At 34.0% G+C, this 12,646-nt stretch overlaps 1 pseudogene; it reads right to left on the bottom strand.

The window, feature by feature from the left end:
* Positions 1-403: 403 nt before the first annotated feature.
* LOC110214991 (interferon-induced protein with tetratricopeptide repeats 5 pseudogene) overlaps positions 404-12,646 on the bottom strand; it is a 155,071-nt pseudogene continuing 142,828 nt past the window's right edge.

Genomic DNA, 12,646 nt, shown 5'->3' with positions numbered 1-12,646 from the left:
AACAATAGAGGTGATAATGGGCATCTTTGCTTCCCATCTGATTTTATTGGGAAGGCTTTTAGCTTATCCCCATTGAAAATAATGCTTCCTTATGGTTTTAGATAGATACTCCTCATCATTTTAAGGTAAGCTTCCTTTATTCCTATGCTCACGATTGTTTTTAATAGTAATGGGTGCTATATTTTGTCAAAGCCTTTTGTTGGCATCTTTTGAGATAATCAAATGATTTCTATTGGTTTTGTTATTGATATTGTCAACTATGCTGAAAGTTTTCCTAATATCAAAGCAGCCCTTCATTCCTGGTACAAATCTCACTTGGTCATAGGGTATGATCCTTGTCTTATATTGCTGTAATCTCTCTTTTCTTAAAAAAAGTTAAAAAAAAATTCTGAAATGTGGGATTTTAAATGAAGAGGCACAGCTCTGACAGAGCACCTATATATTCACTGTTTCTAAGATCCTGTTTGAAGACTCTTTCATAATATGCTACTGCCTGTTTCTTCTACCAGTTGAGTGTGAATGAAACCAAGGGTCCCCAAACTCTTTGCATCTAAAGAATTTGTATTCAGCTGTTTGAGAGCTAAATTCTGCAGAGCCCTTACAAATGGAAGGCAAAGCTTGGGACTTACTTTATCCCTTCTAAATAATGGTGCATGGCAAGATCTCTAGCTTTCCTGTGAAATTCCAGGAAGCAGCCATATTTGGAGCAGCCATATTCTAGCCTTCTCCTCTTCTCTGACATGCTCTAGGACAAAAACTTTTTGAAAAATGTCCTCTACCTTTCCAAGCTGATCTGCTGTTTCAAAATGAAATATGGAGGATTGGATTAGTTTGTCCACTTCCTGTTTGTCCTTCCCCCAGTCTTGTGCTATGTGTCTTTTGAATTTTGATCATATGTGTCCTATAACAAAGTTCCACTTGGTGATGCAGAAAAGCAGAGGTTGGTACCAGCTTTAAGACTTTTTTAGAGCTCAATAGCCTTTCTGGGCTCTTTTCTCACTGTTAAAATTTTGCAGCATAGCGAAAGACATATGGCTCAGATGTTACTTATTCAAAGGCTTCCTCAATGTGCTTTTATCCTTCAGATCTTGTCCCTGTGTCCTGAAACTTTAGTGCCAGGAGAACCTTAACAAATGTGCTTTTTGGACCCAGCTCAAGTGCCTTCTTCAAAGGACTCAGAGAAAGACTTTTACTACTTACTGTCACCATTTCTATTAAAGTCATACATTTGGTACATGACAATGGCAAATCTAGTGTTAAATTCAGAGTGCTCAGGGTCTGACTCCAGGGACTTTTCAAAACATGCTTTGGCCCTCATCATACCTCATTTCAAAGTTGAGAAGTTACCATCATTTCTCACACTAAATTTCTGGAAGCTCTACCTTATAGCAGAAAGGACTTCACAGCCTCTTACAACTTATCTCTCTCTTTCTTTTTTTTTTTCTAGGTAAGTATGTGCTTCAGGGAATCTGTCCATGTGATAATAGATCCAGGCATAGTGTCCCCCAAGGCCTCTCTTTTCTACTTGGTTGGCATAGTCCTCCTGAATTCTTTTTTCACCATTGTTTAAGCTTTCCAAAATTTCTTTGTTTTGGCCTTTGGGATGTTTCGTATAGACCAGTATATTAAAAAGAGTGACTTTGAATTTAATGGTCAGGTATTCCAGCTGGTCATCAATTCTCTCTTCTATATAACATACCTCAGTGTTCTCCTTCTGTAGATTCTAAGTAAAGCAACAATCCAACTTCAGCAGGAAGTATCTTTAAAGTTTTTAGATATTTCTCACTCATGTTTATTGCCTGGTGGTCTAACATCCTTCAATATTATAGTATAGTCTTACTTGTTTTTCAGGTAGCTGTGTGCAGGGTTACTGTGAATTTTGCTTTCTCAGGACTGAGAAGAAATGCCATTTGTAGATTCTTAGCTTGCTGTCTGTAATCTCTTTGCTAGTATTTTATTTAAATTATTTCCATCAATATTCATTAGGAAAATTAGTGTATATTTTTTTCTCTGTTTTTGGCGCTTCCTAGTTTAGGTATCAGCTCCATAATTGTGGCATAAAAGGAATTTGGTAGGACTCCTTTGCCTAGTTTTCCAAATAGTTTATATACTATTGGGATTAATTGTTCTTTAAATGTTTGGAAGAATTTTCTTGTGAATCTATTTGGTCCTGGGGATTTTTTTCCTAGGAAATTCATGATGGCTTATTCAATTTCTTTTCCCAAGACTGAGTTATTTAAGTATTTTATTTCTTCTGTTAATCTGGGTAATTTATATTGTTGTAGATATTCATCCATTTCATTTAGAGTGTTAAATTTATTTGGCATATAATTGGCTAAAATAGCTCTTAATATTTGCCTTAATTTTATCTTAATTTGTGGTGAATTCACCCCTTTCACTTTTTATACTAGTAATTTAGTTTTCTCTTTTCCTTTTTAAAATCAAACTAACCAATGGTTTATCTATTTTATTGCTTTTTTCATAAAACCAGCTTCAAGTTTTATGTATTAGTTCAATGGTTTTCTTATTTTCAATTTTCTTAATCTCCCCTTTGATTTTTAGGATTCCCAATTTAGTGTTAAATTGGGAATTTTTAATTTATTCTTTTTCTAGTTTTTTTTTCATTGCATGCCAAATTCTTTGATTTTCTTTTCTTTCTGTTGCATTGATATAAGCAATTAAAGATATGCATTTTCCCCCAAGCATTGCTTTGGCTGTACCTCATAAATTTTAGTTTGTTGTCTCATTGTTGCCATTTTCTTAAATGAAATTATTTATTGTTTCTATGATTTGTCTTTTGACCCATTTGTATTTTTAAGATTAGATATTTAATTTCTAATTAATTTAATCACTCTTTCCATTGTCCATTATTCTAAATAATTTTATTGCATTATCCTTTGAAAAGGATGTCTACAATTTCTGCTTTTCTTCATTTGGTTTTGAGGTTTTTATGTCCTAATACATGGTTTTTTTTTTGTGTAGGTGCCATGTGCTGCTGAGAAATTGTATATTCTTTTTGATTCCCATTTACTTTTATCCAGAGATCTATCGTATCTAACTTTTCCAGAATTTTATTCACCTCTTTAACTTCTTCCTTGTTAATTTTTTGGTTAGATTTATCTAGTTCTGAGAGGGGAAACTTGAGGTCCCCCACTAATATAGTTTTATTATCTCTTTTCTCCTGTAACTCTTCAACTGCTCCTTCAAAAATTTAGATCCTATACTATGTGGTATATATATATGTATAGGATTGAAATGACTTCATTGTCTATTGTACCTTTTAGCAAGATATGATTTCCTTTTTTATCTCTTTTAATTACATCTTTTTTTGCTTTTGCTTTGTCTGAGATCATGATTGCAACCCCTCCTTTCTTTGCTTTAGCTGAAGCATGAGAGATTCTGCTCTAGTCACTTACCTTTACTTTGTTTGTCTGTGCTTCAATTTTTTTTCTTTTTGGTGAGGCTTTTGGGGTTAAGTGACTTGCCCAGGGTCACACAGCTAGTAAGTGTTAAGTGTCTGAGGCTGGATTTGAGTCAGGTCCTCCTGACTCCAAGGCCAGAGCTCTTTTCACTGCACCACCTAGCTGCCCCTTGTAAAAAACATATTGTAGGATTCTGTTTTTTTAATCCATTCTGCTATCCACTTCTGTTTTATGGGTGAGTTCATCCCATTCACATTTATAGTTATAATAATAAATTGTATCTTTCCCTCTATGTTATTTTTCCACTTGTTTATCATTCCCTCTCTCTTACATCCTACCCTTTCCTTCCTCACAAGTGTTTTACTTATTATCACCACCTTCCTAAATATACTCTCCCTATCAGTCTCCCTTCTATTATCCACATCCCTTTTTATTTCCTTAAAAGGAAAGCAAGATTTCTATATCCAATTGTGTGTGAATGTTATTCCCTCTTTGAGTCTATTTTGATGTCAGTAGGGTTTAAGTTTTGCCCACCCCACCTCCATCTTCCCCTGCATTATAATAGCTCTTTCATGCCTCTTTTATGTGGGATGATTTACCTCATTCAATTTCCCCCCCCCCTCCTTCTACTTCCAAGTGCAATTTTCTTTCTCCCCTATTTATTTTCTTTTGGTTTGGGAGGGGTATCATTCCATCAAATTCATTTCATATCTATAACATCTATGTACATACTCTCTTTTCAATTGGTCGTATAGTAATAAAATTGTTAAGAGTTACAAATGTTTTCTTGCCATATAGAAACAGAAACAGTTTAACCTTATTGAATTTCTTATATTTTCTTTTTCTTGTTACTTTTTTACCTTTTTATATTTCCTTTGAGCCTTATATTTGAAGATAAATTTTTTTTTATTCAGCTCTGGTCTTTTAATTAGAAATGCTTGAAAGTCCTCTATTTCATTAAATGTTTATTTTCCAAGTGAAAGATTACATTTAATTTTTCTGGATAGTTGATTCTTGGTTGTAATCCTAACTCCTTTGCCTTCTGCTATGTCATATTCTAAGTCCTCTAGTTCTTTAATGTAGAAGCTTCCAAATTCTGCATAATCTTGACTGTAGTTCCATGATATTTGAATTGCTTCTTTTCAAATGCTTGCAATATTTTCTCCTTGATCTGTGAGCTCTGGAATTTGGTTATAATGTTCCTGAGAGTTTTCATTTTGGAATCTCTTTCTGTCAGTGATTGGTGGATTCTTTCAATTTCTCTTTTGCCATTTGGTTTTAATATATCAGGGCAGTTTTCTTGATAATTTCTTGAAAGATGTTGTCCAGTTGTTGTTGTTGTTGTTTTTGTCATGGCTTTCAGGTAGTCCAATAATTCTTATCTCTCCTGGATCTATTTTCTAGGTAAGTCTTTTTCCAATGAAAAATGTCGTGTTTTCTTCTATTTTTTAAAAACTTTTCTTGATTTTGTTTTATTTTATCTTGATGACTCAAAAAGTCATTAGTTTCTGTTTGTACCCTTCTAATTTTAAGGAATTATTTTCTTTAGTGAATTTTTGTTCTTCCTTTTCCATTTGTCCAATTGTATGCTTTATGGAGTTTTTTTCCTCGGTAAGTTTTTGTATTGCTTTTCCTATGCTATTGGCTTTTTTTCCCATGATTCTCTTGTATTATCCTCATTTCTTTTCCCATTTTTTCTTCTACTTCTCTACTTTGCTTCTTAAAATCCTTTTTATGCCCTTCCAAGTATTCTTTTCAGGCCTGAGACCAAATTATATTTTTCTTTGAGCCATCACATGTAGTGATTTTGACACTATTGTCCTCAAGTTTATGCATTGATCCTCCCTGGCACTATAGTAATTTTCTCTAGCCAAGCTCTATTTTTTTTTGGGGGGGGAAGTTGCTCTTTTTTTTGTGACTTGATATTTTTATGTGTGTTAGGCTCTGGTCCTGCACTGTGCCAAGTTTTTTGTGCTGGGGTTCTAGGCCTTGCTGCTGGCTTTCACTGGGCTTCAAGACTTATCTGCTTGGTTTCTCTTAAGGGTAAGCTTCCCTTCTGGTTTGTATTTGGGGGGTGGGGTCTCACTGTTGGCCTGTCCTAGATGTGAGGTTTAGCTGCTGCCTGCTCCAGAGTTTTGGCCTTGCTGCTGGGTTGCTGTGGAAACAAGGTCTCTTTGCTGTAAGTCCTAGGGGCAGGTTCTTGCTGTTGCTAAGCCATGAGGTGGGGCTTCACCACTTGTCAGTAATGGGGTCAAGGCCTGGCTATTGTCTTGTCCTGGGGTGGTATTGCTGGGATGGGTCCTTGCTATGCTGCTCACTTGCCTAGGGGTCTGCTGACTTGCAAGAGGGTGGGACCTGGCTGGTGAATTGCCCCAAGCTTGGAGCCTTGCTTCAGTCCCCTTGCTATGAGGCTGACTCCTATTGCCACTCTTTAACCTTGCTCTCCTCCCACCCCAGTGAGATAGACCTTTCTTGCCAAGGTAGTAAGCTGCTTCACTGCTCCTACAGGGAATTTCTAGGAGAATTTAGGGGGACATCAAAGATCTGATACAACTGGGTGAGAGTGGAGCACAGTCAAGCTCAGGCCACACCAGCACAGCCCCAGCCCCAGCAAACTAGGAGTAGGCCTTGGGAGTGAGTGAATCAGCAGCAGCAGCAACAAATACTTCAGGAGCTCTCAGCCCATAGATGGTAAGGGGGTTAAGCAACTGGTCAGAAGGAGATTACAGGGGTCTCTTTGCTAGCACTGAGGCTGGACTCTGTTGCTTTGCCCATACACTGATCTGGATTGCACATTGGGTGGCAGGCTTAGGGCAAGGATGAGCAATAGCACACCAGAACTTGAAGCCAAAGTGGAGTGGGGACCCCACTCACAGTTCCAGGGCAGAAAAGAATGCTTGTGGTCATTCACAGACCAAAGCATAGGCCAAAAGAGTAGTTAACACCTCTACCCTAGAAGCAGAGGCATACTTTAACAAGGAGTTAAGTAATATGCTAGGGAAAGGAGCAAACAAGGAAAAAAATTCCAACCAACCATAGAAAGTTATGGTGATGAGGAAGCTCAAAACACATGCTGAAAAGAAAACAAGGTTAAACCTACATCCAAAGCCTCCAAGAAAAAAAATGAATTAGTCCCAAGCCATAGAAGAGAAATGAGAACAATGCAAGAAAATCATGAAAAATGAGTCAATATCTTGGTGAAGGACACAAACACACAAACACACACACACACACACACACACACACACCTAAAGAAAATAACACCTTAAAAACAGACTAGGCCAAATGGTAAAAGAAGTGCACAGAGACAATGAGGAAAAGAATTCTTAAAAAGCAGAATATGCCAAATGGAAAAAGAAGCACAAAAATTCACTGAAGAAGACAATTTCTTAAAAAGTAGAATTGGTCAACTGGAAAAGGAGGTACAAAAGCTCACTGAAGAAAATAATTCCTTAAATATTAGAATTGAGAAAATGGAAGCTAATGACTTTTGAGAAATCAAGAAACAATAAAACAAAACCAAAATAAAAAATAAATAAATAGAAGACAATATGGAAAAGCAAGTGACCTGGAAAACAGATCCAGGAGAGATAATTTGAAAATTATTGGACTACTTGAAAGTTGCAATAAAAAAAAAAGTCTAGACATCATGTTTCAAAAAATTAGCAAGAAAAATTATTCTGATATCCTAGAGCAAGAGAGCAAAAAGAAATGGAATGAATCCACCAATCACCTCTTGAAAGAGATCCCAAAATGAAAACTCACAGGAATATTTTAGCCAAATTCTAGAGTTCCCAGGTTAAAGAGAAAATATTGCAAGCAGCCAAAAAGAGACAACTCAGATATTATGGAGCCATAATTAGAAGCACACAAGATTTAGCAGCTTCTACATTAAAAGATTAGAGGCCTTGGGATATGATATTCTGGAGGGCAAAGGAGCTAGGATTACAACCAAGATTTACCTACCCAGCAAAACTGAGTATAATCCTTTAAGGGAAAAAAATGGATATTCAATGAGATAGAGGCCTTTCAAGCATTCCTGATAAAAAGATCAGAGTTGAATGGAAAATTTGACTTTCAAATACAGGACTCAAGAGAAGCATAAAAAGGTAAACAGGAAAGGGAAATGATAAGGGACTTTTCTAAATGGGAAGATGATATTGTAACTTATAAGAACTTTCTTATTAGAACAGTTAGAATGAGTGTATATATAGAAGAGGGCACAGGTGTCAATTGAATATGACGGAATGATGTCTAAAAAAAATAAAATTAAAGTGTAAGAGAGGAATGTACTGGGAGGAAGGGAAAGGGAGAGCTAGAATGGGGTAAATTATCTCATATAAAAGAGTCAATAAAAAACATTTACAGTGTAGGTGAAGATGGGGGAGATGGGGGGGAATGAGTGAATCTTACTGTCATCAGAATTGTCTCAGAGAGGGAATAACAATAAATCAAAATGAATTCTCACCCTGAATTTGAAAGGAAAAAAAAAATTAGAAGGGGAGCAGAGTGTGTATTTTAATAGCTCTTGGTTGGTGATATATTATTAACCAAGACATTTATAATGTCAATCACAAAAGCTAAAATATACAATTTTCATTACATGAAATTGCTAAGCTTTTGTACAAATGATATTAATGCATCTACGATGAGTAGAGAAGAAGACTTAGAAAGAAAAACAAGACACATCAAATTTCTCAGAGGAGGGATCTTTCATGATGCTAAGAGCAATAAATGAAGCCAAAAACCATTTGTCAATGGATAAATGGTCAAAAGATATTATCAGGTAGTTCTTAAAAGAATTTCAAACTATTAACAATCATTTAAAATGCTTCAAATCATTAATAGTAAGAGAAATGTAAATCAAAGAACTTTGAGGTTTCATCTCATACCCACCAAACTGTTAAAGAGGAGGAAAAAAGTGAGAGTAATCAATATTAGAGGAGTTATGGAAAAATTGATGCACAAATACATTGTTATTAAAGTTCTGAATCTGTATACCCTTCAGGAAAGTAAATGTGATTTAGGAGAATAAAATGGCTAAAATATCCATGCCTTTTGACCCACAGATTCTACTGCGAGGCATATACCCCAAGAAAGTAAATGAAGTAAATGGTAAGAGTAAGGCTTCATATAGATGAAAATATTTATAGCAACCAAGTTGACATCTATCAATTGAGAAATGGTAAAAACAAATGCTACTACATAAATGTAACAGAATATCATATTATAAAATATTATGACAATTATGATGAATGCAGAGAAACATAGAAAGACTTATGTGAACTTATGCAAAGTGAAGCTAGCAGAGCCAGTAAAACAATACACTGCAATGATTATAATAAATTAAAAGAAGATCCACTAAACATGAAAAACAAATGTTGCAAAATTATAATGACAAACATGGCCCACAGAAGGGATATGAACAGACATTTTCTTCTGCTGCAGAGGTGCTGTGGTAGGTACACAGGTGTGGAATATTGCACATATATACTGATCTGTTATTTTTTTTTCTTGTTCTTTTTCTTGAAAAAAAATTCATTTGTTATTTGGGATAGCTGTCTCGTAAGGATAGAAGTGGAAGCTTAGGGAAATTTATACAATGTATAAACAAGATATCAATAAAATTTATTTTTAAAAAAGAACAAGTGCAGCCCCAAAGAAGAGATATGAACACATATTTCCCCATACTCCTCTCAAGAGGCAGGGTTGGGGACATGGGTACTGAACATTGCATATAATGTAGGATTTTTTGATATATTGAAAGTGTTTCTCTTGTTTCTCTTTTTTTTTCTTTTTTAATATTTGTTATACTAAATGGATCTTTGAGAGGGAGATTGAGAATGTATGGGAGGAATCCAGGAGAAAAAAAAAACCCCAAAATATAAAATTTTAAAATCCACTGAAATCTATGTTCAAATTCTGGTTATACCACTTGCAAGCAGTTATATTGGATAAATAATTTCACCCTGAAAAATATTATGGTACTAGTACTATCAGAAAAAAAAAAGACCAAAAGAAAAAGAAAAAAAAATAGAATGAAAGATGACTGAGAAGACACTAGTAAGTATTTTCCTTAGCTCATATTTTCTCATTTCTATTATATATTTGTGAGAATTGATTTTACAATATCCTTGAAGAAAACAAAAGAAGGGAATAGGAGATCAGTTTTATACAAAGGATATCTTCATAGTAACAAAACTTGTAACTGATAGAATATAAAATACCACTGTTTCTATTTATTGATGTTTTTAAACAAAAATATATAAAAGATCTATGAATTCATCAATATAAGGACCTCCCTCTAACAATGCACAAACCTTGAATTATATAAAAGCAACTTACTTCTCCAGTTCATACATTAGTCAGTATCCATACGAATGTTAGAAGTAGAATTGAACACTGGTCTTCATGACTCCAAGTCTATCCCTATGTATTATTCAACATTAGTTCTGAATTAACAACAACAAAAACTTTAAAAAGCAATAAAATAAAATGCACTTTTAACATTTTATGATTAAAAATTTCTTAGCCCTAATTTTTAAGTAGCTCTGAATTTACTTGAATTATTTAACTTGGTGTCTAGTTGAGATGCTAAAATATGTCATTTCCTTTCATTAGGCTTAAAACTGTTTCAGTCCATTTAAAATGGTGACTCATCCTTGGAGTCATCATGTAAAGAGAGTCAGATTTGGAAGTAGAGACAGGACTGGTCTCCAATCCAGGGTAAAAAGGAAAAAAAAAACCTAGCATATAACCAGAGTGGATTTCTATTTCTTCAACTATAAAACACTGGTGATAGGTGGCTACAAAGCACTGTGTGTCTCTGTTCTTCAGAGCTGATAATGTGCAATATCTTTTAAAAACATATTCCCTAATAATTTACCCTTCCACTAGTTGTTCTGTAGTTTCTCAACCAACTTCAGTGGAAAATCAAGCTTGATTTTTGCTAGACACTCCCAACATGTCATTAAACAGTCTTGTTCTAATCTAGTAACTAACTGCATAGTATGTTTAATCATCAAAGATCCCCAGGTGAATGCTTTTTTTTTTGCATGAAGTAAATCTCTCAAATCTTCTGGGAAAACATACCCATTGATGCTTTAAGTATCTTTTCAATTCATAAAAAGTGGTTTGCTAAGCTGACATATTTTCCTGCTTCTAGTATGCTTTTAAAATGCTTTATTGAAGTTATTTTTAAGAAATTTCCTCTAGTTGTCAAGGGATTATCAAAATGTATTAATAATGACTACATGATTATGAAACAATTGAGGTAGTTAAAAATATTATAATGTTTATATATATATATATATATATGTATATATATATAATGTTATAAAAATGTTATATAAATTGTTGTGAGTAGCATGAAAGAATGTTTTCCTTTCTAACCCCTTTAAGGATTTTCTATCAAACACAGAACAGTTTATTATAGATTTTGCCCCCTAAATGTCTTTTTAACATTATAAATCAACTGACAAATTTACCTGAGATCTTATACAGATGCTTGAGAGGGTGCTCAAAAAGTTTATAGTTTATCCTCCCCAAACCACCTTTAGATGATTACTTTAGAAAGATGAAGAGAGGAGGTTGAAATAGGAAGACAAGTAATAGCAATAAGCAATAGAAAGAGAAAAATACATTTGTTTAATAAATCTAAGTTTTATAAAGTGTCTGATATAGTAAATGCTCAGATTCCAAAGAGGTCAGAGGAAGTGGGACCAGGATATTTGGCTAATCCCTTATTATTATGCAAAATATACAAGGTTCTATGATATTTGTGAAGTATAGCTAAGATTGTGTTTTTTTTAAAGTGGAAAATACTAATTTCATAGTTCCCATCAAAGTTTAAAAAAAAAAAGAACTCATTTGACCTTGTTGGATTTAAGTAAGAAAGTCCAAGAAAGCATAGTCATTAGAAAAGCATTTTAGGTTATTCAAACACTTTGTCAAAGAATTTATTTGAAATAAAACTAAATCCTGCAAATACAAGTGGAACCCAATGCTCATTCATCCTGGATTCCAAAGATCACTGCATTTAATGTAGGGATAATTTTGATGATAAATAACAGCTCAATTGCCTCTAGTTCCCAACACTACATATACTGGGATACATATACAGTATCATTTAACCTACGTCACAACACTGTATTGGTGAAATAGGATGTGAAAGTAAAGCATTTAAGGAGGGTTAAATAAATTACTAAAGAAGAAGCAATACTCATATGTCATGGAGGGGAATATATTATAATATTACATCATATACAAATATATGTTACCAGTAGAATATGATATTTAAAAGCTGAGTCTTCATTTTAGAGAAAATTTTAGGATCATCAAAATGACTGAATAATGTTTTAAATGCACTATAATTTGTTCTATTCTTCCTATTCAATAATGTGCCCACTTGATTGTTCAACTGTAATTTCTGTCCAATATATATACACCAATGGACTAATACTATGGGCTGGCCATTTTATTGCATATTGTTTTCTGGACAATAGACATTCTTTAACAATTTCCCCAACCTCTGTGAATAGTAGACAAAAGTTTTGAGTGATTATGATTTTCATTTAGGAGGCTCTGTTATATTCCCGGTATTTGTTGTAATCAGCACAATTCATCCACAAAAACAGTATTTTTGGTAAGTCTCATTATCTATATTGAATATTTCTTTTCTTTGGATTATGCTAGACATTCTTGATGACAAGAGAAAATGTTTTCCAAACCCACTTATCTCTGTTTTATATCTTCATTTAATATTAATGGCCAGAGGGTCAAAATCATTTTATCTCTGTTGTTATTTTTTATAAAGACTTATAATTTTACCATAAGTTTGGGAAGCACCTTATTGGAAGACTGTCTTCATGGTGAAATGTTGCTTTAACAAATCAAATACTTTTTCTAATAGCCAACAAATTATAAGCACATTGAAATTTTGTAGGATTTGTACCTTTCAGTCAATTGTGTAACTATAAAGATGTGTCTCATAATTCCTGTGGCCAACAGCATGGAGGACTAGACACTTTCTCCAATGTTCATGATATGTCAAAATTTTCCAAAAATAGGAATTACACATGGCAATTAAGGCAATTTCAGCTGTCCCCATGTTCTAAGTCAACAAGAATCTTATGGAGGAACTACTTAAATACTTACAGGTGGGAAGGAAAATCCCATCATCATCATCATTATCATCATTGTCATCATCATCATCATCATAATCA

This window comes from Phascolarctos cinereus, unplaced genomic scaffold (genome assembly GCF_003287225.1).
Source record: "Phascolarctos cinereus isolate Bilbo 61053 unplaced genomic scaffold, phaCin_HiC Scaffold_726;HRSCAF=1367, whole genome shotgun sequence".
Lineage (NCBI taxonomy): Eukaryota > Metazoa > Chordata > Mammalia > Diprotodontia > Phascolarctidae > Phascolarctos > Phascolarctos cinereus.
This window is presented reverse-complemented; position numbering and strand designations above follow the sequence as displayed.